General features: G+C 38.9%; 1 pseudogene; it reads left to right on the forward strand.

The window, feature by feature from the left end:
* Positions 1–6,589: 6,589 nt before the first annotated feature.
* LOC128589764 (40S ribosomal protein S8-like) overlaps positions 6,590–23,916 on the forward strand; it is a 54,694-nt pseudogene continuing 37,367 nt past the window's right edge.

The raw sequence follows: 23,916 nt of genomic DNA on the forward strand, positions 1-23,916 counted from the left end.
TAGATGGAATTTTCTATGTTCTCTACAGTCTAGCTGGAATGAGATTCTGTTTTCCCCATCTGTGACTCCCTGATATGAACAGCTACACATCCAAACTGTTTTCTGAAGGTATTTTACACACTCTTGTGTCAGACAGACCTACCAATTTTCCTATGAGGCAGCTGAAGCTCAGAGTACAGCAAAGTGAAGGATCTAGAAAATTGAAACTTCAGTAAATTACCCAGAATTTTTCTATTAGAATATATAGAAAGAAGATTTTAATTTTCACATACAGGAATGATCTGTACTTCAGAGTTATTTGTGTGTGTGTGTGTGTGTCTCTGTGTTTAATTATATAGAAGGTGAGGCAGAGGATGAACCATGATCTTCTCAGTACTTAGTATTTGATTCCCTTGAAAACCACTAATTAGAGACAGGACTTTGGGAAAGTTTTCCAACACAGTAAGAATCAGTTACCTTATTTATAAAGTGGAGATAATTATAGTACCTGATTGGAGAATTATAAGAAAAAGACATATGCATGTAAAATGCTTAGCATATAGGACAAGTTCAGTAAGTGCTACCCTGTTTCCCCGAAAATAAGACAGTGTCTTATTTCTTATTGACCTCCACCAACTTCCAGTTATAGGATTGAGTCCAAATCCCTTAGACGGAATTTTCTATGTTCTCTACAGTCTAAAATAAGACAGTGTCTTATTTTAAGGTGTGCTCCCAAAGATGTGCTAGGTCTTATTTTCAGGGGACGTCTTATCTTTTCTGTAAGTAGGTCTTATTTTCGGAGGATGTCTTATTTTCGGGGAAACAGTGTAGTTAGGAGAATTGCTGCCATTGTAGCTGCCCATATTTTTTTTTTTTTGAGACAGACTCTTACTATGTTGCCCTCAGTAGAGTGCTGTGGCATCATAGCTCACAGCAACCTCAAAATTCTTGGGCTTAAGCAATTCTCTTGCTATAGCCTCCCAAGTAGCCTGGACTATAGGTGCCCGCCACAACAACCAGCTGTTTTTTGTTGCAGTTGTTTAGCTGTTGTTTAGCTGGGCAGGGCCAGGTTCGGTGTATGTGGCTGGTGCCGTAACCACTGTGCTACGGGCGCTGAGTTCCATATTCTATTGTTATGGTTTGAACATTTGTCTCCTACAAAACACACCTAGAAACTTAATCCCCAATGTGGCATTAAGAGGCGGGGCCTTTAAGAGGTGATTGAGTCATGAAGGCAGAGGCCATTAATCCCCAAGGATTAATTCCCTCATCTATTAATGGGAGTGGGACTGGTGGCTTTATAAGAAGAGGAATAGAGGCCTGGGCTAGCAAACTCAGCCCCCCTCACCATGTGATGCCTTGCGCCACATCAGGACTCGGCAGAGAGTCCCCATGGCAAGAAGGCCCTGACCAGACATGCCCCCTGAATCTTGGACTTAGCCTTTAAAAGTGTAAGAAATAAATTCCTTTTCTTTCTAAATGACCCAGTTCTAGGAGCTACTATTAGCCTACCCCCAAAATTATAAGGTTCTTTAAAGGAATGACCTATTTCCTTCATACCTTCTGATGATGGGCTCATGGGTGTTCATTAATAAATAATACTGATTATTACATTATATAAATGCCTAAATAATGATAAAAACATTATCCAAAAGCTGCATACTTAGACCAATGATGAGACTGTGTGTCCTTAAGGTCTGATCTATAAAAATCAAAACAGTGGGGATGCTCCAGTTAACAAAGCCTAATCCTAAATGTTTTATAATTAGTTAATAGTTTGACATATTCATAAATTGCTAGACCCTTTTTCTATTTAAAAACATATATCATACCAAGGCATTATCTACTTGGTCCAGTCCTGTCCTGAATGGTTTCACAGTTGGAGCTCACAAAGAGATTCCAATGGATTCCTCTCAAACCTTTAAAGGTCCAAGCACGAGTGTCCAACTCTTAGTAAAATCTCCTGTTCTCTTTTAATCTCTAGTCTACTCTGCAACTTTCTGAAACAATTGAGCCTCTTGTTTTTTAACCACAAAGAACAGTGCCACTCACAGTGTCCCTCTGTGCTGTTCCCCCTCCACTTCCCTTACCTGCCCCGCTCAGGGAGGCTGGGTCATAGACCCCATTAGGGCACAGGTGAAGGAGGTTGGACTTGATAACCACTGCATGCCTGAACCAGATGGCCCTTGCCTCCTCATAGTGTTCACCAGCCACAGAAATGCCCTGGTTCTCTCCTGATGTTACATACAGTATCCAGAAATCAGATGTTTGGTGAAGAGCCCACCTGGATCCAGTCAAAATAAGAAGAACGATTCTTCAACTCGTGTGAGATTTAAAAAGACAAAGTCTGTTTGTATGTATAAATCCATTCTCTTTCTTAGAGCCTCAGATATCACAAACATACCCCACAGTAGGCTCTGCACTTTTCATTGCAAAGGAGAAAATTCGAAATAGACACCTGCGACTGAACGGATTGCTCAGTCAAAGGAGAGCACATTAAATTCAATAAACCACTCAAGCTTCTGATCGAATATATGATGGGAACACTACAGGCTACAGTTTAAGAGATTAGTCCAAGAAGAAACAATATACTACCGTATTGGCTTCCTTGCTGGCAGTCTCAGCTTCAGGCTCAAGATGATACTACCTGATAGTTGCCATGGTAACCAAGCAAGTGTTCAACTGCAGCATTTTCAAACAGAAAAATAGAACATCACCTGTGAGTCTCTGTTGAAAGAGAAAGAGGAAGGGCAGCCGCTTGCAACATGGCAGCATGGGAGGCTGCAATGGAAGTCTGTGAGTCGTTGAGGGGTCAACACCACACCTATTGTTGGATGCCCTAAATGGCAGGATAGTGAGTAACTTCTGGGGGAACGATGGGTAAGGACCACATCTGCCACGCTGTGGGGGTTGGAGCAGACTCTGTATTCTGCTGAGACTAGGCTTGCTATTTGCCTCGAAACTCTTTCTTGTGTCTTGCTGAGTTCAGCTGGTCCTAGTATTCACCATAGACACAGCCTCTGGCTGGATGTGCTCTGCCCGGACATCATACACCAGGTCTTTATTGGTCATTGGTTTTTCAAGATTGAAGGATTCATTCCCTATTTTCACTGTCTTTTCAATCTTTCTGAACATTGGAGTTCATGTCTTGCCTCTGTCTGCAGCTGCCTCACTCCACAACCCTATACGCTCCCCGGCATCCCCTACGCTTTGCCACTTGCCTTCCTCATTTGCAAGTTGGCTGCTTTATTTTCCGTAAGTTGCCAGCTTCCTGGTCACAAACTACTTGCCAAGGGCCAGATCAAATCTTTTGTTTGACCTATACAATATTTTAAAAAAGGGAATGAGCACCCAGTCAGGAGACTTCTTATAACATTCGAGATTCTGGCAGCTCTCGAGCCATGTTCTCGATAAGGTGCAGGGGTTGGCTGGAGCTGCGGAGTGAGTGTCCTTGTTAGTTGAAGGTGGTGCTCCCTCACCTGCATTGCTGCAGTTACTTACCTGTCTGGCTCCTGTAACATTTGAAAGGCCTGAAATGACTTTTGTCCTTGAGGATAGGAACAAAGTCATGTGCCGTTTCTTCCTCTATGTTCCTAATATACTTGCTTTCTTTAGAGCCTTGTTTTTATGCCTGGTAGGTAGATGCACAATATAGACTTATAATTTATTGATGAAAATCAAAGGTAATGTCACTATTTGATGAACACTAACTGCTCACTCAGGCTTTACTCCTCTGAGCCTTTGTCTGTGAATCTGAGCAGCCTGCATGATTGGCGACATAACAAGAAAATGCTCACATTGGGTTGGAGTTTCTGGTAGGGACGGTTCCACTGGTTCTTCCTTTAAATGGAATGAAGGGAAGACTGGGCAAACCTGGGGACATATGCCTTGGCAGTCGCTTCAGGGCTCCTCCAGGAAACCTTTCGTTTAGCCCCTACCCAGCATCCATTTATTCATTCCATCGGCCATCCCACCAATGTCTACTGGGTGCATTTCACCAGGAGGCATGATGGAGAGTGCTAGTGATGAGAAAAGCAGCCCAAGTCCCTGCCCCCACGTGCTTATAGTCCAGTGGCCTCGTTTTCTTTTCTTGACCCACAGGGCTAAAGTAGCTGCTATCTGAACTTCAGGACCAAGTCCAATAAGATCAAACTGTGCCAGAGATGAGTTAAAGCAAAAAAAAAAAAAAAAAGAGAGAGAGAGAGAGAAAAGAAATGTAGATAACCAAAACCAAAACACGAATACAAGCAGTTGAACTTCTCCAATACACAGAGAAATAAAATTAAACATTAATGAGATTTTTTTACTACTCAATTTTGCAAAGATTATAAAAAGTTATAACACGAGTGTGGAGAACACGTGAGATAACAAGTACTCTTGCTTCTTTTTCATGGAGAAGGAACTTGGCACAGTCTTTTAAGAGTGTAACTTAGATACATGCAACACATGGGACTGGTAAAATCAAAAATAATAAAAAGGAAAAAAGGGGGGGCAACATGGCATTTAACGTGAAAAGTGTATACGTATACATATTTTTTGATTGAGTAATAAAATTTCTAAGACTTAACCCCAGGAAATAAAGATATGCACAAAAATTTAGCTATAAAGCTTTTTGTGTAAACAAATACATATATATATATATATATATTTTTTTTTTTTTTTTTTTTGCAGTTTTTGGCTGGGGCTGGATTTGAATCCACCACCTCCAGTATATGGGGCTGGTGCCCTACTCCTTTGAGACCCAGGTGCTGCCCTTTGTGTAAACAATTTTAAGAACAACATAGTATGTAAATACATCATAACAACTAAAGAAACTAACCTGCGTTGAGCACTTCGTCTACAAGTTCTCTCCCTTAAGTGACCTTTTGAGAAAGGCATGATTGCTAGATGTGGAAATGCCTTGGAGAGGTTAGTAATGCCTCTGCTGACATGGCTCGAAGGAAGTACAAGGTAGAGGGAGCTGAGCCCATGGAGTTATCTAATCATGTTTCTGTTGTTTCTAGTGATGGGAAATCAAGTTCTTCCACGGAACTGAACTGGCTTAACAAATTATGAAGCAGCCCATGAGACGGGGTCATAGTCAGCCACAGAAATAATGTAGGGGAACATATAGCCACTTGGAAAGATGTTTGAAATACACTGCAAAGCTGGTTATCCATGTTTATAGCATGGCTCTGTGTGTAAAAGAACCAACACACGCGTGTAAGCATACAAACATTTAGAGACGTAGAAACTAAATTTCTTTCAATGAATGACTATCTGAGTGGCAAGATAATCATTTTAGAGCTTTCTTCTCATCTATTCATTGTTTCTTATCCATATTTCCTTTTTTTAATCAATCCGCATTGTTTACGTGATAACCTTTGTATTCATTTTTTGCAAACACGTGGCATTATTGACTTGGAATTAAGATTAGCATTCTAAGTCATTACATGACATTCTCTGTCTCGCTTCTCTGAATTAATATTGCTTCTTTTGTGGTGTTACTATGTGTAAAAATTATCCTGGATTGAGAGGAGGCAGACCCGGTTTCAGGCTGAGCTCATCTAGTAATGCACCCAGGATGTGACCTGAGGCAAGTCACTTCAGGTTCTCGCCCGCAGCACAACGTGAGGGCTGGGCAAGCTGAAGTCTAAGGCTCCTTCTAGCTCTGACATGTGATGCTCTCTCATGCCTTAATTTTCTCCTTTGGAGACAGCCTGTAACCATTTTCAGTCTATAGGAGAAGGATTTGAGAATGCAAAATCATTTGAGTCTATAAAAAAAAGCATGGGTAAAACCTGCCTAATCCATCAAAAAAAATAATAACATGACATTTATAAACCACTTTGCACAGTGTTTATGAATTCCCTCCTTGGAGGCTCTGAGTTTGACTCTAGTTATTTACACGCTTGCCTTTGGGTGAAGGATTTTGCAACTTTGCGGGAAGGGGAATGCTTTCTCCCGAGATGATAGTGTACTCAGCGTCTCTTGTTATGTTGCTGGTGCAAAATGTGTTAAGCATCATTTCCTTGACACAGAAAATGACCCAGAAAAACATTTCAGCCCCACTTCGTTTCCATCTGTATCTGTGGGTGATACCTTCCCAAAGGCAACTGACGTGGGCTGGAATTACATATCAGAGAGGCAGCTTCACCCCGTAAGAACAGCTTAGCGCATCAGGACCCCTATTTTGAGAAGCCCTTTTTCTCTAGGACTGAAGAACTCAAATGGAGCCTGAAGTTCCAGTTGCTGAAAAATAATTCTAAGGCTGCTGAGCTTAGGTTCCACATTTGGGGGTTTTCATCTCTGAGCGTACAACTGAATTCCAGAGAAGAGCATGAAATAGTACATGCTATTTTGCTTTTGCTTAACTAAGGGCTGCTAAAGACTAACGTCTGAGAAATGAAATGGAAGTGAATGTTTGTTGTTTGTTTGTTTATCTTATTTTAAATTTGGGGCACTGAGAGTCTCTTTGAATTTTTTGGTTTAAATTAATTTCAAATGTGTATAATTCTTATCTGCATAAAAAGCAAACCCCACTGAAATGAGGATTTGGGTTGAAAGTGATGTTATAAATCTGAGCACTCAGAGTGATCCACAGAAACACATAAGATGCCAATGTTTAGAGATGTCGCCCAGGGTTCGTACCACTACTTTCTCCACAGGCCAAACCAGGGAAGTTAAAGATCTCAGCTACCTCCCCATCCAAGACCCTAAGTGTCAGGTCCTTCTGCTGAATGGCTCCTTTCTAGACTCTTCTGCTCTCTATTCCAGGTCAGTCTGGTCTCACTGCCCCCTGTTTGCTCATGATTCTGCCCCTGGGATGCCCTCTTCACCTCCCTAAATGTTTCCTGTTGTGCAAGACCCTGGATTCAAGTCCCACTTTCACTCTAAGACTAACTACCACAGTTCATGCCAATGTCACCCAACTCCAGCCAGGTGGCACTGAAACATATTTGGTTTCACAAGTTTTTTTAGCCTTATTGGCATATTGAATTGTTGAGCAAATTGATAAATTTCCTTAATGTATCAATGTACACATGGCTGGCACGGTATAGAGCCAGTCAGTGCAGGATCACAAGAGCTGATGGTTAAATTTTCAGATATGCTGTGAGGCAGGGATGTCACAGCTTGAAATCAGCCATGTTGGAAATATCTATACCACAGAAACTTTTTCTTCCTCAAAATTGTTTTGCGTTTTCAGGGTCTTTTTGTTTCCATACAAACTTTAGAATTGTTTTCTCTATTTGTATGAAGAATGCTATTGGGATTTAGATAGGGATTGCATTGAATCTGTATATTGCTTTGGATAATATGGGTATTTTAACAATATTTACTCTTCTGATCAGTGAGCACAGGATATCCTTCCACTTATTTATATTTTCTTTCATTTCTTTCATCATTGTTTTATAGTTTGCAACATACAGATCTTTTACTTCCTGGTTAAATTTATTCCTAAGCATTTTTTTTTTTTTTTAGTGGTATCATAAATGGGATTTCTTTTCTTTTCTTTTCTTTTTTCAGTTAGGCTGTTATAGGTGTTTAAAATTACTGCTAATTTTTGTATGCTGATTATGTATCCTGCAACTTTACTTGAGTTCATTTATTAGTTCTAACAGTTTTTTTGTGGACTGGGGTTTTTAACAGACAAGATCAGCAAATAGAGATAATTATATTTTTTCCTTTCCAATTTGGACGCCTTTTTATTTATTTATTTTTCTTATCTAATAGCTCGTCCTAAAAATTTCAGTATTTTGTTGAGTGGAAGTGGCCAAAGTGGATTTCCTTGCTTTGTTTTGGATCTTAGTGGAAAAGCTTTTGGTTTTGTCCCTTTGATTATAATGTTAGCTGTGGGTTTTTCCTAAATAGCCTTCATTATGTTTCCTCTATACCTAAACTGTTGAGAGATTTTATTAAGAGTAGATGTTGGACTTGGTTGAGTGCTTTTTCTGTGTTAAGCGACATGATTATGGGGAAGTGAATGTGGAGTTAAATAGCCTGGAGCATGGATTCCACATTTACCTCTTAACAATTGTATAACTTTAAATGAGTGATTTACACTCTTTAAATGTAAGTTTATGGACCTTTAAAATGAGGGCAGTGATACCCCACCATAATGAGGTAAAGTATGCAAAATCAGCTGGCAATGTTTATGACATTTAGAAGATTCTCATTAAATTTTAATTTTCTTCCATTTATTTAACAGATAGTCCAGAATATTTTGATCAGTCCTCCTCTTCATCCTCTTCCTGGCTGACTAGCAGAAGAGGATCTATTACAAACGGTATTCTTTAGAAATTTCGATATTTAAATCTTGACTAAATGATCCCTTACTCATTGAAAGTTCAGAGTTAATAATACCCTTTAATGATTGCTGCTTTTATCAGTTGGGCTTTGATTTGATTTTAATTTCTGATCCCATTGACAGTTTTTAGGGTTGCTTTCAGCAAAAATCTGCTATTTGATTATCTACAAATAGCACACTTTTTATCCAAGTAAGATAAGTAGCTAGCCTGAGAACAGAGTCATCTAAAGTCATGGAAACTTTTAAATTTTTATCAACAACTAATTCTCCCGTATTCATGTCAGATCTATTGGTGGATAGGCCAGATAAGAGAGAAGAACAGTAAAGTGACACAGCATTCCCCAGGAAAGAGCTAGGAGAGAAGGCAAAGCATGTTGTGAAGGTGAGAAGGGCAGAGAGGAAAAAATATGCTACCCGAGGTGACTCATCAACCCTTTCTCAGAATCGTAGGAGAAAATTCTTGGGGATAAAGACTCCTTGGCTTCTTTCCAGTGAGTCAACTGATAGCTCTAAGGCTATACACACCTTGAAATTATTATTTGTTCTGTGTTTAATATGGGATACTGAAGTTTGACAGAGTCATTTGGACTAGGCCAGAATCTCATGCAAACAATCGGCGCTGAGCTATTAGCACAGCAGATTTCGCGGTCCATTAAGAGTTTGACATAGTAGATGTCATCTCCTTGTGATTTTTTCCATTTCAAGCTCCAGACAAACTGCCCTTTCTGGGTCTTTAGTCTGTTTCTCTGATTACTTTTTAAGTGTGTCTCAGGAAAGTTTTTCCCCAATTTGGTGCTCACTCTTCCAAGCCTTTTGCTTTTGTCCCTTTCTCTTTGGTCCCTGTCAGTTTTCTTTTTTATAGATCATATTCGAGAAACCACGTCAGATGGAGACCTCCTAAATTTACTGTTCTCCACTCTTCACTCTTTTCTTGGCTGCCTACTTAGATTCTCCCTTTATGCTCTTGCAGCAATATTTCATGTATTCACTCTTTTCCTCCAACGGTTGCCAAAATATGCAGCTGCTTCCTTCTCAATATTGTGAAGATCTGCCCTCTTTAGCTATCAAAAGTTTTTTTTTTTTTTTAAGACTTTTATTTCCAAACCCTAACTTCCATTTAACCATGTAGAAAATGACGGAGTCCCTAGACATCCACTATTTGGTCAACGGTCTTCTTCCTTTTGACTTTCACACCCTAACTTCTCTGAGCTTGGGCAGCCTAGGCTTGGGCAGGAATCAACATCATTCATGTTGTGTCCACACCATTATTCATTTTGGTGTCCTGTCCACGCAGCTGCAGTGAACACAGTTGAAAGTAGCACACTGCCAGCTTGCACTCACAGCCTTCTCCTTACCACAGTCACTAGAGGACTTTCTAGTAGGCCAGGGATCTATGAAGGAAACATTTTCCCTATCATTTCTAGTTGTTTTTTTTTTTTTTTTTTTTTTTCCTGACCAACAAAATAGCAATTCCAACCTGGCTGAAGTAAGAGGAAGAAGTTTTATTTGTTTGGTGTGATGGTGATGGTCAGGTGTCCAGTGGGCCACTGGTAGGTGGAGCCACGGTATAGAAGGATGTACTTGTGGTCTCATTCGTTTTGTATTTGCCCTCAAAGAAGATGAAGCAGCCAAGGGTCCTCTATGTAGCTAGTAGGGTATCTGCTCTGTAGGTCTGAGGTTCTTGAGTGTGTGGAAGTTAGAGAGAGAAAAGGAAAGTATTAGGAAGCCTATATAATCTCAAGTACAAGTTATGTTCCTTAATATCGTATTTCTAGAACTAACCAGATTTTTTTTTTTAAAACGTGCTGTATCTATGAATTAGTTGTGAGCTCAGAGAAGAAAGGGAGGGATGATTTCTATCTCAAACTCCAATGAAACCATGCTTTCCCTTTCTGTTTATCTTCTGATTATTATTATCTTCTGTATTATATTAAAACATATAAATACATATGAATGGTATAAAACAATAATCATCTATATTTCCACAGCTCACTCTTTTTTCCTCTTAAGTATTCCTTCAATTCTAAGAAATGGAAGAGTTAAAAAACCATCTTATGCCCAATGTGATTCTAGCAGGAAGGCTACAAGAGGGATGGTGCTAATAGTGTTAGCCACATCCTAGAAATGGGGAAACAAACTCAGGACAGCATGATGACCTTCCTGAAGTGAGACCATATCTCTAGATAGGGAAAGAGTTACCATAATACCCTATTGCATCCCTAATGTAGGAGGCTGGCCTGTCTCTCTTGCTTTGTGTTATGCCCTACAAAATACAGTGGATCATTAGTCAATATTATGGGTTTAATATATATTGAGAAGTTTTTATTTAGTTTGGGGAAGAGATGAATTGATTAATTCTACTACTCAAGAAAAGAGTAATTAATAGGAGACATGGTATGCATCTTGAAGAAAATGGAGCTCTTTCATCATAGCCCAAATATGATGAGATAGATAGATAGATAGACAATATTTTCATTCTTCTGGATTTATATCTTTATATTAAGCTACTTTCTTTCTAGTCTTTTTATTTTCTTTTCCAGCATTTCATTAATCTACTGCTGTCTGCCACTGACCTTCCCTTTGGTTGTGTTTATCTGGCATATTTAAATGCCTCTTTACATCTCACTCCCTAACCCTGTGCTTTGGGCAAATTGTTTTTATGATTTTATGAAATTTAATTTCATTATGAAATTATTTTTTAATTTCAGTTTTGTAAAATTTAAAATGAAATCATTACATGAAACCTCTGTGATTCCTTTAGCTCCAAACACGAGCAGAGTAGGGTAAATGTTTGCATGGGAACTGGGGTCTGGATGCTTTGGCTAGTGAATGTGGTCAGCTCACCTCCATTAACAATTGTTTCTACAGATTCACAATGAGGATAAGTAGCCTCCTGGCTACTAATTCTACCCAAGGTTTTAATTTTGGTGGTATACTCATATACAAACTTATATAAGTTGTATAAGTAAGTATGCTCTAACTAAAGCCATATTGTAGAAAAGACCATCAGGGATCTCCAAGGGAACTCCCCATAAGAGAAAGAAAGGTGAGGCATAATCAAGGCTCTAAACACTGAAGGAGGGTCCTGCTCCCATGAATGGTTTGGTGGCCGATATGAGAGCTTATTTGACCCTACGCACCCCTGGCTTAAGTCATGTGCAGTGGGAGAAAATAACCATGTGGGAATGGACAAAGCTTCATCACTATGCCATAACATTTGGGGACTCACTCAAACTAGCTCTGAGACTTCTTTCTCTTTAAGTTAAAAAACAAAAGTACAGATGGTCCCTAACTTATAAGTTTTCAACTTTACTATGGTGTGAAAGCTATGTGAGCATTCACTAGAAACCATACTTTGAGTCCCCACATAACCATCCCATTTTTCACTTTCAGTACGGTATTCAATAAATTACATGAACTATTCAAGACTATTATAAAATAGGTTTTGTGTTAGGTGTTTTTGCCCAGCTGTAGGCTCATGTAAGTGCTCTGAGGATGTTTAAGGTAGGCTAGGTTAAACTATGTTTGGTAGGTTAGGTGTATTAAATGCAACTGTAACCTATAACATTTTCAATTTCTGAAGGTTTATCAGGATATAACCCCATCATAAGTTGACAAGCATCTATAATGTCTTTTAATTTTTTGAAATCAATAGCATAGAACCCTGATCTTGAAGAAAGGTGGTAATGGGATGGCATCTGGGCTTTTTGAACCCGCGTTCCACCAGCACCAGGGCATGTTGGCGTTTCAGCTTCAGGTACATGGGAGCACAGCAGCAGCGGCCTCAAAAGCAGAACTGAGACTTGCAGTGGGACCACTGTGGAACTGTTGGGGCCCGAGTCCTAACCTGGTCAGCCACTTCAGTGACAAAATCAAGGTTGATTAATTAATGCATATAAGCACACTGAGGGCATTCTAGAAATTTCTTGGCGGGAACTGTATAAAGTGGGCTATTCTGTGATCAAGCAACATGAGAATTAATGTTGATTTGATAATCACCCATAGATCCAGTCCTTGTCCTTCCATTGTTAATCTCTGTATAGTATGTGGTTTCCTGCAAACTACATTTCATAGTCTTCTATATTAACTGGTGTCTGGCTGGTTTGGCCATTACGTGGCATTTGCAGGATATTGGAGGGTAGAAGGAAGAGAGAAAATAGGGTATTTCTCCTTCTCTTTCTCTGCCTGGAGTGGAATTTCTGGCAATGCCTGTGTATCTTTTGTGGTTCCTGTTCCCACCAGATAGACCTACCAAAGTGGGTGATCCCCATTTTCTCACTTTTCCCCTTCAGCCTAGAGGTAGATTTCCCTCACTCTCTGGACTTAACCTTTTCTAGCACTGGTGAAATCACTTGCCTATATTTCTCTTTATTAAATAATCAGTGTTTCTTGGTTAGATCTATTGATATGTTAGTGAAGCCCGAGCAATAATATGTCAGTCAGCTTTTGCTACAATAATGCTGTGTAACAAAGTTCCAAACTCAAAGACTTAAATGACAGATTTTTTCCTTATACTCACATGTCTGTAGGTTGAATGATGCTTGGTTAGGTTAGCGAGGATTCAAGCTGAATTCAGGTTTGTTCTATGCATTTCTTCTGATCCTTGAACCAGTACCTACCCAGAGCATGTGATATGATCCATGTATCTCATTCTTTCTCATGGTAGATCGTGAAGGTACAAAAGCTCAGTTGTGAAAGTTCATCGCTACTCTTGTTGCATTCCCTAATGTCGCATTGATTAAAGCAAGTCACATGTCAGTGCACAAATCAAGAACTGCTAGAGTACATTCAGTCCCCCATAAAGCCAGACAAAGGTATAGCTGTATGATTCTATTGCAGGAGAGGAAACAATCGGGGCCAGTGATTAAACCTACCACACTTGATGTAAAGTAAGGTCGCCCACCTCTGAGAGAATTAGCTGTCATCATTTATTGTGCCTCGTGTAAGTGGTAGCTAACTCTTATTAAACCTGTTGTATTAAACTTTGATGTTCTCTTTTCCCTGCGATCTTGTACACCAATGTTGCTTTAAAATTCAGAAGTCGTAGTCTATTTTTACTAAAGGCTTCCTTTTCTCAAGGAATAGAAGATTGTTAGGTATTCTCTTTTTTTTTTGAATTTTAATAATATATTTCATTTAACCCAACACATCCAAACTATCCTTGTTTAAACCCACCCTGCTGTCTATCACATAAGTTTCTTTCTGGGGCTGGGCTGGGACTAAGCAGATGGCATTGTTTGGCTTTGCTAGCAGGGGACTTTAGAGGGGATTGCAAGGCTGGAGTGGGAAGAAGGGACTTTTTCCTTCCCATTTGCTTCCTGTGGGCTTCCTTCCTGCCCCTTGTTTCCTGTTGCCTAGAAAAGCCTCTATCTTTGCAACAGCCATTCATTCCAGTAGCAGCAGTTGGATCAGTTTGCATTGTTTCTAACCCTCCTGGCACTGGCTGAGCAGCAACCTACTTCAGGAGAACCTGTCCTCCAAGTACCTAAATGCAGTCATTCCAACAGCCTCCCTTTGTGCTTTCTCTTTATTTTTATGAGTGGCATTTGCTTTCTGCAGTTGTTACTTCATGTTGTTATAGTTTTCTTTTTCTTTTCAGTTAACAATTTTTTATTATTTTTATTTTTTGAGACAGAGTCTCATTCTGTCACTCTGGGTAGAGTGCTGTGGGGTCATAGCTCACAGCAACCTCAAATTATTGGGCTTGAGCAATCCTCTTGCTCAAATAGCTGGGACTAAAGGCACCCACCACAATGCCAGCTAAGGTTATATATATATATATATATATATATATATATATATATATATATATATATAAAATATATATATTTTATTTTATTTTATTTTTACAATTTTTGGCTGGGACCGGTGCCCTACTCCTTTGAGCCACAGGTGCCACCAACGAGCTAAGTGTTTTCATTTTAAGTCTATAAGGGATTTCTCTCTTGCTCAGGCTGATCTCTAACTCCTGAGATCAAGCAATCCCAACTTGGCCTCCCAGAGTGGGAGGATTACTGCACCCAGCCAGTTAACAATTTTTTAATTAGCAATTGTTAATATTAACTTTCATCTTATCTGTTTGTTTATTTTGGACATGGGGGGGGGTTTCACTCTATTTCCTCCCAGGTGGGACTGCCAAAGGGTGATAATAGCTCACAGCAACCTCAAACTCCTGGGCTCAAGAGATCCTCCTGCCTCAGCCTCCTGAGTAGCTGGGACTATAGGTACACACCAACACATCCAACTAAATTTAAAAAAATTTTTTATAAAGACAGCTTACTATGTTGTCCCAGCTTATCTTGAATTTCTGGTCTCAAGCAATCCTCCCACCTTGGCCTCCCCAAGTTAAATTTCCTCTCTTTTTTTTTTCTTTTTTGTTTGAGACAGAGTCTCAAGCTGTTGCCCTGGATAGAGTGCCATGGCATCATAGCTCATGGCAACCTCCAACTCTTAGGCTCAGGTGATACTCTTGCCTCAGTTTTTCTATTTTTAATAGAGATGGGGTCTTGCTTTTGCTCAGGCAGGTTACAAATCGTGAGCTCAAGCAATCCAACCACCTTAGCTTCCCAGAGTGCTAGGATTATAGGTGGGAGCCAACACGTCAAGCCTAAATTTCCTCTTTTAAAATAGCTGGTGAGATTGCTGTCTTTTAACTGGACCCTGAAGGGTAGGAGAAATTTTGTTTTATGGCCTCTCCTTTTACCTAATAACATCCTGCTTCATTTCTGGTACTCATTGTCAGGAAGGAGAGAAAATACAGGAGGGAAATCCATTTAATGTTTGGGGCCCGTCTGGTAGAACTCAGCTGGGTTTTTATTGTAGTTCTGTGGAAATACAGAACAACTTCCATGAGGAAAGCTAAAGACCTTTTAGATGCTCAAGCAGACTGGAAAGTAGTGTGGCTGAGAAATCAAGAAAGTATCGGCTTTCCCACCAACATAAGAAAATAGCTTTTGGTTTCCTTTTTGAGACCTCAAAAAAATAAAGAAGGCACTTTTTTTTTTGCAAAGTGGGTCCATTTTGATCATCAAGTCCTAAACATCTCTATGTTCATATGGTAGTTACATTCTAGATGGGTTGAGCATGGCCAATTCTCACTCCAGAACTTTTTATGTCTTGTTGCCTCTGCCTCAAACAGTATTCCTACTCTTGACCTTAAACCCCTTCCTTCTGGTTCATTCCTACTTGTTTTCCCTCAACAGCCCTCCCTGAATGAGGTTAGGTGCCCTCGTTGTGTCCTGCTAGTCAGGAACATCCGTATGTTTTATTCTACTCATTACAAAATATTAAAATGACTACTTTCCACATCTATCTCTATTACTAAAAGGTAAACTCTGAAAGAGGGACATGTGTGTTTTATTTTATTGTACTTAGTACAGTGACTGGCACATAGTAGGCATTAAACTACAAGTATTTAGTAGAGGTACCAGTAAGATGCTAGGTTTTATGGGGGTGGGGGTGGTAACAGTTAATCACACACAGATTTTCAACTTGTCTGTTATAGTTTGTGTCCTGTGTATCTAGTCAGTGCTTCCACATGATTTCAATAGCATTTGCTAAGGGACTACACTTTCATAAGCAAATATAGAACTTTGGAAATTGCACACACACACACATACACAATAGAGCATTAGGGCTGAGACCCTGGGTAGGATAGAAGTGAAATGAAGCTGAAGTGGCCCCATGCTTCATGTTGGTTGCTTTTCTCCCCACCATTTTAGATCCTGGGCTTTTCATTCTCCCCTAACCAAAATATATTTCTTGGGAAGCAGTCATGTTCTTGGGTTAAATGAACTATGTTTCTTGTTCCAAGATTGATTGCATTTTAGCAAAAACCATGGCCCCTATTTGTTTTGAACCAAAGGAATGAACTCTTAATTGTGAATATCAAGTTTAAGAAGCCAATTAGGGAAGCAGAAGTTCACACTCACAGGTGACTATAGACATGAACAACTTAGGGAGCCCCACACAGTAGGTTCATAGCTGTGTGTTGAATCAGTAATATCACACTAGTCTAATATATGCCTCAGTGAAAAGAAAGTACACAAGTTGTACATACACAGAAAATCTGTGCCATCCTGGCTTTGGGAGATGTCCATGAGACTCAGTAGAGAAACTTAAAATAACACAACTGCTGGGAGAATGGGGACCAAAGAACCCATTCTTGGCAAAGGAAAGTGTCCTCAGAAAAGGGGGAAAATTAAAAAGTAAGCTAAGGTGAAACAAAGAAAAGTCAGCTGGTTTACATTTAAGTTAGACATTGCTAGCAAGCTTCTTGCCTTATCTGAAATTCTAGCCTGTTGGGGATACAGCTTACAAACACCTTGATGGGTCTGTGAACACTCTGAGGAAAATAATGGTCATAGAAGAGATTATGGCAAGTCCTAGAAAAGATACATCTTCTAGGGCATTTCCTGCCCATTAAACAGGCAAAGGAGACACCCACGGGGGAGATTTGCATTTGCTTGGGGCAGAGACCAAGAGAGTAGCTTGAGCCCTGAGATAGGGGCAGAAGAGCTTATATCCCTTGTCACAGAGAAAAATCCTCTGTGGTGGTGATGGGAGGAAAATGCCTCCCTCCCACTGATTCCTCAGAGGAGATTAATGCCTGTGGCATTTTACTCCACAGAGAACTAGTGGAGCTTAACACCTCCCTAGAAATTTGTGTGTGTAATCTCAAGCAGGAGGCTCTCCCAATACAAGGCTCAGATTTCAGATTTTTGAAGGCTACCCTTAAGGTTAATAATAATAACAGTAGGAGCTGGTATGCTCACTCAGAAACTGCTGGCATCTTTGTTCCATCCCTCATCTTACCCTCTGGGAAAATAGACTTCAATAAAATCAGAGTGGAGTAAACACCCTGGGCCATTGTCAGAAGCCCACAAATGGGCAATGGACCCCTGAGCTTCCACTTTTAATTCTACTCTATGTCTCATGTCTCTTTCTTTGCCGTCATTTCTAACTCTGTATTTCTTCAGTGGGTTGTCACCAGTCTCCACAGGTCTTAGTGGGCCCTGCTCCTGGGGCAGGACCCTGACAGCAACCTACCTGCAGAATGCTTGCTTACAACCCATGAACTGAAAATAAAATATTGTTAAAATGAATGCTACTCTGGCTGGAAGCTTGCACACTTGGCAAAACATTCCCTCCATTAGATAGGTAGAATTAAGCACAGAGAACTTACTTTGGAAAAGCCATCAACTATCATTGTCTTGGAATGAAAACTGTGGAGAACTATGAATTTCTGTACCCAATTCCTTGCATTTTTCCACCATTAAAAAAGATTCTAATCATTTCAAAATGAAGGTAAGTACAGTCTCTAACTTTTGGGAACTTTTCTTAATGCTATTAGTGTTTCCCAGAACAGGTACTCTGTAACTCTCTGTAGAGAAAATCTATGTTGTGGGGGAGGTAGAGCTGTCATACTCTTTGAAAGGAACAAAAAAGCTGACATGCTATGTTCTGGAGCATTCATTACTTCAGTGAGGACACCTTCATTCCTTCTGGTTACACTGATGAGCCACCAAGGAATGCTGATGGATTGGGAAGTTTCACATCCTGACTCCCATACTCCATCAAGGTTAGACAGGCTCGACTTTGCTGCCTTTTTAGTGGTTTTGTGTTTACCTCACTCCTTTCTTGTTTTTTTTTAATACATGCTTCCACGTGACATTTATTAATATCACTGTTGCTGAGTTTGGGCATGCTTCCAGAGAAGCTCAGATTTGCTCTTACTTTTCTATCCAATAAATTCATCTGTTAAGCATTGGGAGAAGAATTCTGGAAACTCCATCACTAGTTGGCAACTATCACAATTCTTAAGGGAAGAAAAATCTTTAATTTAGTCGAAATCATATTTCTTGTGCTGGAATGGGTTTAAGACAAAAAATATATTGCACATTTGGGCATGGACCTTGATTTTTCAACATTCATCTTTCATGTGTTAGGAACTGGTGATGCACACATTTTCTCCCTCTGGGGATCTTCCTTTCCTCAAGGCATTAAATTGCTTGCTCAGATGTATAAAGTATCTATCACCTTGAATGGATGTGCTAATTAGCAATGGCAAAATTTATGTATCCTATATTGAGAAGGAAGGAGACATTAAAATCCTATTTTATTTGTATTTGTGTTTACAAAACAGAAAAAATAAGGTAAAGGGACTTTCTTTCTCTAGCTGACAATTGACAAATGAAAGGCATATACGTGCTGTTTGGAAGGAGGTGGGCAAAAGTTCTTTTCTATGGCTGTCGGCAGATATTTCACATAGTCCCACTATCTTTGGTCCCACTACCCAAGAACCCTTGAGAAAATTCTCAAGGCTGGCTTTTGTCCTTGATCCATGCCTGTTAGCATTCCTCTATCTAGCTATAGCCTAGTTCATTATGTAGGCACTACCACCAAAACTGGGCAATTCTAATTATCATTTACCCTTGCAACATTTCTATTTTCTAACTCAGAGGTTCTCAAGGAGAGATCCCAACACCAACAGCATCAGCATTGCAGGGAACTTGTTACAATAGAAATGTATATTTTTGGGTGCAACTCCAGACCTACCGAATAATAAGTTTTGGAGTGATGCCCAGCAATCTGTGTTTTAATGGGCATTCCAGGTGATTCTGAAGTGTGTCCTAACTGGAAGGGTCTTGCCTTTTAATCTGAAAATGAGGACCCAAGGACTGTTTTTTGGCCCCAGCCCAAAGTAGTAAACAAGTAACCACAGAATAAATATTAGAATATTAGAACCACAGAATAAATAAACACCAATTAGTGTTAGTCCCATACTATTGAAGGGAAGCCAGTCAACAACAGCTCCACTCCAAGAACTGCTTCTGAAAGTCAGCTCATCCCTCACCTCCACAGCTGAAAGTCAGCCAGTCTGTAAACTACCTTGCTTCAGAAACCAACCCTTTATGATATCAAGTCTTGTGTCATTCAGAGAAACTGGTAATTATGAGTAGCTCTCCATTCACAGGAAGCAATAAATTTAGCTTCTTTGTTTCACATATAGGTACACGGGATGGAAAATTTCATCCTTTAACAAAATGATCATTGTATAAGTGGAGGAAGTAAAAATCTGTATTAGAGATATTTTACCAGCATTGTTGACATTTTGGTGGTGAGGACTTTTGAGGAATACGGTATGCCTTGTCTGAGACAAGAACCAGCTATGAGTTAGAGAAAATATTTTATATTAAAACTATTAAAAGTAAGTAAAGCAAGCAAACAGCCCTCAGAATGGGAAAAGATATTTGCAGGTTATGTCTCTGACAAAGGTTTAATAACCAGAATCCACAGAGAACTCAAACGCATTAGCAAGAAAAGAACAAGGGATCCCATCGCAGGCTGGGCAAAGGACTTGAAGAGAAACTTCTCTGAAGAAGACAGGCGCACGGCCTTCAGACATATGAAAAAATGCTCATCATCTTTAATCATCAGAGAAATGCAAATCAAAACTACTTTGAGATATCATCTAACTCCAGTGAGACTAGCCTACATCACAAAATCCCAAGACCAGAGATGTTGGTGTGGATGTGAAGAAAAGGGAACACTTTTGCACTGCTGGTGGGAATGCAAATTAATACATTCCTTTTGGAAAGAGATATGGAGAACACTTAGAGATCTAAAAATAGATCTGCCATTCAATCCTGTAATCCCTCTACTGGGCATATACCCAGAAGACCAAAAATCACATCATAACAAAGATACTTGTATTAGAATATTTATTGCAGCCCTATTCATAATTGCTAAGTCATGGAAAAAGCCCAAGTGCCCATCAATCCATGAATGGATTAATAAATTGTGGTATATGTACACCATGGAATATTATGCAGCCTTAAAAAAGATGGAGACTTTAACTCTTTCATGTTTACATGGATGGAGCTGGAACATATTCTTCTTAGAAAAGTGTCTCAAGAATGGAAGAAAAAGTACCCAATGTACTCACCCTTATTATGAAACTAATGTAGGACCTTCACATGAAAGCTATAACCCAGTTACAACCTAAGAATAGGGAGAAGGGGGAAAGGGAGGGGAGGGAGGGGAGGTAGGTGCAGGGAGGGGGATTAATGGGATTACACCTGTGGTGCATCTTACAAGGGAATATGTGAATCCTAGTAAAAGTGGAATGTAAAGGTCTTAGCAAAATAACTAAGAAAATGCCATGAAAGCTATGTTAACTAGTGTGATGAAAATGTGTCAAACGGTCTATGAACCAAGTGTATGGTGCCCCATGATCATACTAATGTACACAGCTATGATTTAATAAAAAAAAAGAAATAATAAAAAAAGAAACAAAAAATAAAATGAAAGTAGGAAAGAAACATAATTATCTACTACTATAGTCATTGCAAAGTAAATAATGAATAAAATTTGTGACATGATAGTTGGAGAATGGAGAGAGAAAAAAATGAAAGCATGGGACTGGTGTTGGTGCTAAATCATAATTTTCTACAATAAGAAGCCAATAGAAAAAAAGAGATACAAAGCAAAATTGGAAGTAGATAAAATTAAATGATGTCACAATTGACATCAATTAAATATATTTTTTTGAGACAGGATCTCACTCTGTTGTCTGGGTTAGAGTGCAGTGGCATCATCATAGCTCACTGCAACCTCAAACTCCTAGGCTCAAGTGATCGTCCTGCCTCAGCCTCCCAAGTATTTGGGACTACAGGCATTAGCTATTGTGCCTGGCTGGACATCAATTCTGTTTTAATGCAACTCAAGAAATATTTGTTAAGTATGTATCTTGTACTGTTAGATGCTAGAGATATAAAGATTAAATTCTCTCAGAAGAGACAGGCTATAAGTAATTTCAATACAATCCAAGGAAGAAATTAATTAATTCTGCCAGTGGAGATGGTGGTAAGAAAAAAATAAGAAAGAGGATGTCATGGGAGCTATGCCTTCTAAGGATGAGTAGGAGTTTCTTAGGCAGACTGAAAAGGGCAGAGCATTTCAGGAGTAGAACAACATGAACAAAGGCAAATGGGTCTAAAAGTAAGAATGGAATTAGGAAAATAACTCTTTTCTTAGCCAGAAGTAAACCCGGAAAAATAGTTTGGAGCTGAGATATAAAGGGTCTCAAATGCCATGATTAGGAGTTTAGATTTATCCGGAAGGAATTATGTTCATTTATCCTAGAGAGGTAATGCTGGTTTTCATGTCTTGGTATAACCCTAAACAGGAACAGATTAATCTCTATTGTTCTCAGAATGAACTGAATTATGTCCACTTCAAATTCATATATTGAAGCCCTAACCCTTCATGTGATATATTTTAGAGCAAGGTCAAGTGAAGTTGTAAGGATAGTGCCCTCGTATGATAGGATCAGTGTCTATAAGAAGAGACACCAGTCATCCTAACACTTTCTCTACCACATGAGGATATAGTGAGAAGGCTGCCATCTGCAAGCCAGAGAGCCCTCACTAGAAACTGCATCATGCCAGAACCTTCATCTTGAACTTGTCAGTGTCCATAACTGTGAGAAAATAAATTCTTATTTTTTATGATACCCTGCCTATGGTATTTTGTTACAATAATCCTAATTGATTATGGCAGAATATGACTGGCATTTTCCTTGGAAAGATCCTTCATTATGCAGGATGATATTGTATATTATAGGATATGTAGTATCTCTAGTTTAAACTAGAAACTATGAAATACTAGTAGTGCTGGTACTCTGTCACTATCATAACAAAAAAAGTTCCTCCGCATCTCTAAATGCTTCTTCAGGGGCGATAGTACTTATTGATCCTGGCAGAAAACTACAAAAGGGAGCCTGTAAGAGGACTACTCCAATTAAAATAGGATTCATCATATCTCTTCCTGATGTCTTAGTGACCATATGGAGGACTTGTACTTATCAAGAGTAAGGCATGTACAAGCACAGAAAGAAAATCTCACATATTCTCATTCACATGTGGGAGCTAAATGTGAAAAACAACTTATCTCATGGAGACAGAAAGTAGAATGACAGTTTCTAAAGGCTGGGAACGGTAGTGGGAAGTGGGGCATAAAGTGAGGATGGCCAATGGGTGCAAAAATACAGTTAGATAGAATGAAGAATATTTGATAGCATAACAAAGTGACTATAATCAACAGTAAGTTAGAATATAACTTAAAGTAACTAGAAGAGCAGAGAAATGATAACTGCCTGTGGTGATGGATGACCCAGTTACCCTGATGTGATTAATTTGCATTGTATGCCTATATCAAAACATTACACATACCCTATAAAGATATACTGTAATATGGACTCATCAGATATTTTTTAAATTAAAAAAAGTTAAGACATGTTGTAAAGCAACAAGAACAAAAATAACCTTAATATTCTTCCCAAGAATTGATGGGGTTCAGGCAGGGTCTTTGGATTTGGGAAGGCAGAAGCCTCAGATCCTTTGTCTTACTACCAAATGTCTAACATATCATGGATCACAGTGGAAAAAAACATAAAACAAGTAACAAAAACAAGCACTTCATATCCTGAGATAAATAAAAACAAGGAAAAACAATAAAAGGAATCTGTTTAGTATTAATCTTCAAAATAAATGAAGCCATAAGTCTTTTTCTATTAAGTTGCTAATTCTTTAGGAAAACATAATCCTTGATTTTTTTAATATTAAAATTGCTGTTTTCCTCATCCAGAAAAAACTGAATTCAACCTTGGTAACCTTGTGGGTTTGTTTTCAAAACTACAAGGGGGTTTCAGGCTAGATCTAGTTACTCACTGAACAAAGATCGAGTTATTGAGGCAGTGAAGATTGCCAGGGAAGAAAGGAATTTTAACGTGAAAGATGTCTGTTGGGAGAACAGGAGAAACAGTCTCAAATCTGTCTGCCCAACCAACAGGGATCCTTGGCTTTTGAGAAGGCATCACATGTATTAGGACAGGTCACAGGGATGGTGATTCTTGATAATGGGAACCTTCGGAATCTCGACTTCTTTGTCTTGTAAATATTCCACCATTTCTGGGAAACAACCCCAAAAGTTCAAATAGTTTGTTAAGGATAGTGATTATAAAAAACAAAACAAAACAAAACACACTCATAGGGATCATTGAGATTTGTTCATAGAGTTGGTTATAGGTTTCTCCATCACAGTATCTACAGCGTTCTTTATTTGAACAGCCTACTTCTTCTGAACTCTTCCTAAAACTCTGCAAGTAAAAATATATTATAACATTTCAACTATAATAGCAGTTTCATCATGACTCATTATAATCAATTAGAGGCAATTATTTCCTGATTTATATCACCATAGATCTATTTTTCTCTTCTTGGACTTCACATACATGAAATTGAACACCATGATTCTTTTCTTTCTGGTTTTTCTTGCTTAATATGTTTTTAGAACCTATTTATTAATTATATTGATGCATATATCGGTAGTTCATTTCTTTTTCTTGCTGAATAGTATTCCAATGAATGGATATAATCAATTGAGTGATTCAATATCCCTATATCATGTTTTATTAATCTATCCTTCCCTTAGACAATATAAAACTGTTTTGATGACTATAATTTTATAAAATTCATTGTTTTAAGGTATTGCAAATCTTCTAAATTATTTGATTTCAAAAATTGTTTTGTTGATAATTAGCATTTTTAGAAAATTTAAGATCACCTCAAATTTCTTGAAAAAACTTT

Source organism: Nycticebus coucang, chromosome 7 (genome assembly GCF_027406575.1).
Source record: "Nycticebus coucang isolate mNycCou1 chromosome 7, mNycCou1.pri, whole genome shotgun sequence".
Lineage (NCBI taxonomy): Eukaryota > Metazoa > Chordata > Mammalia > Primates > Lorisidae > Nycticebus > Nycticebus coucang.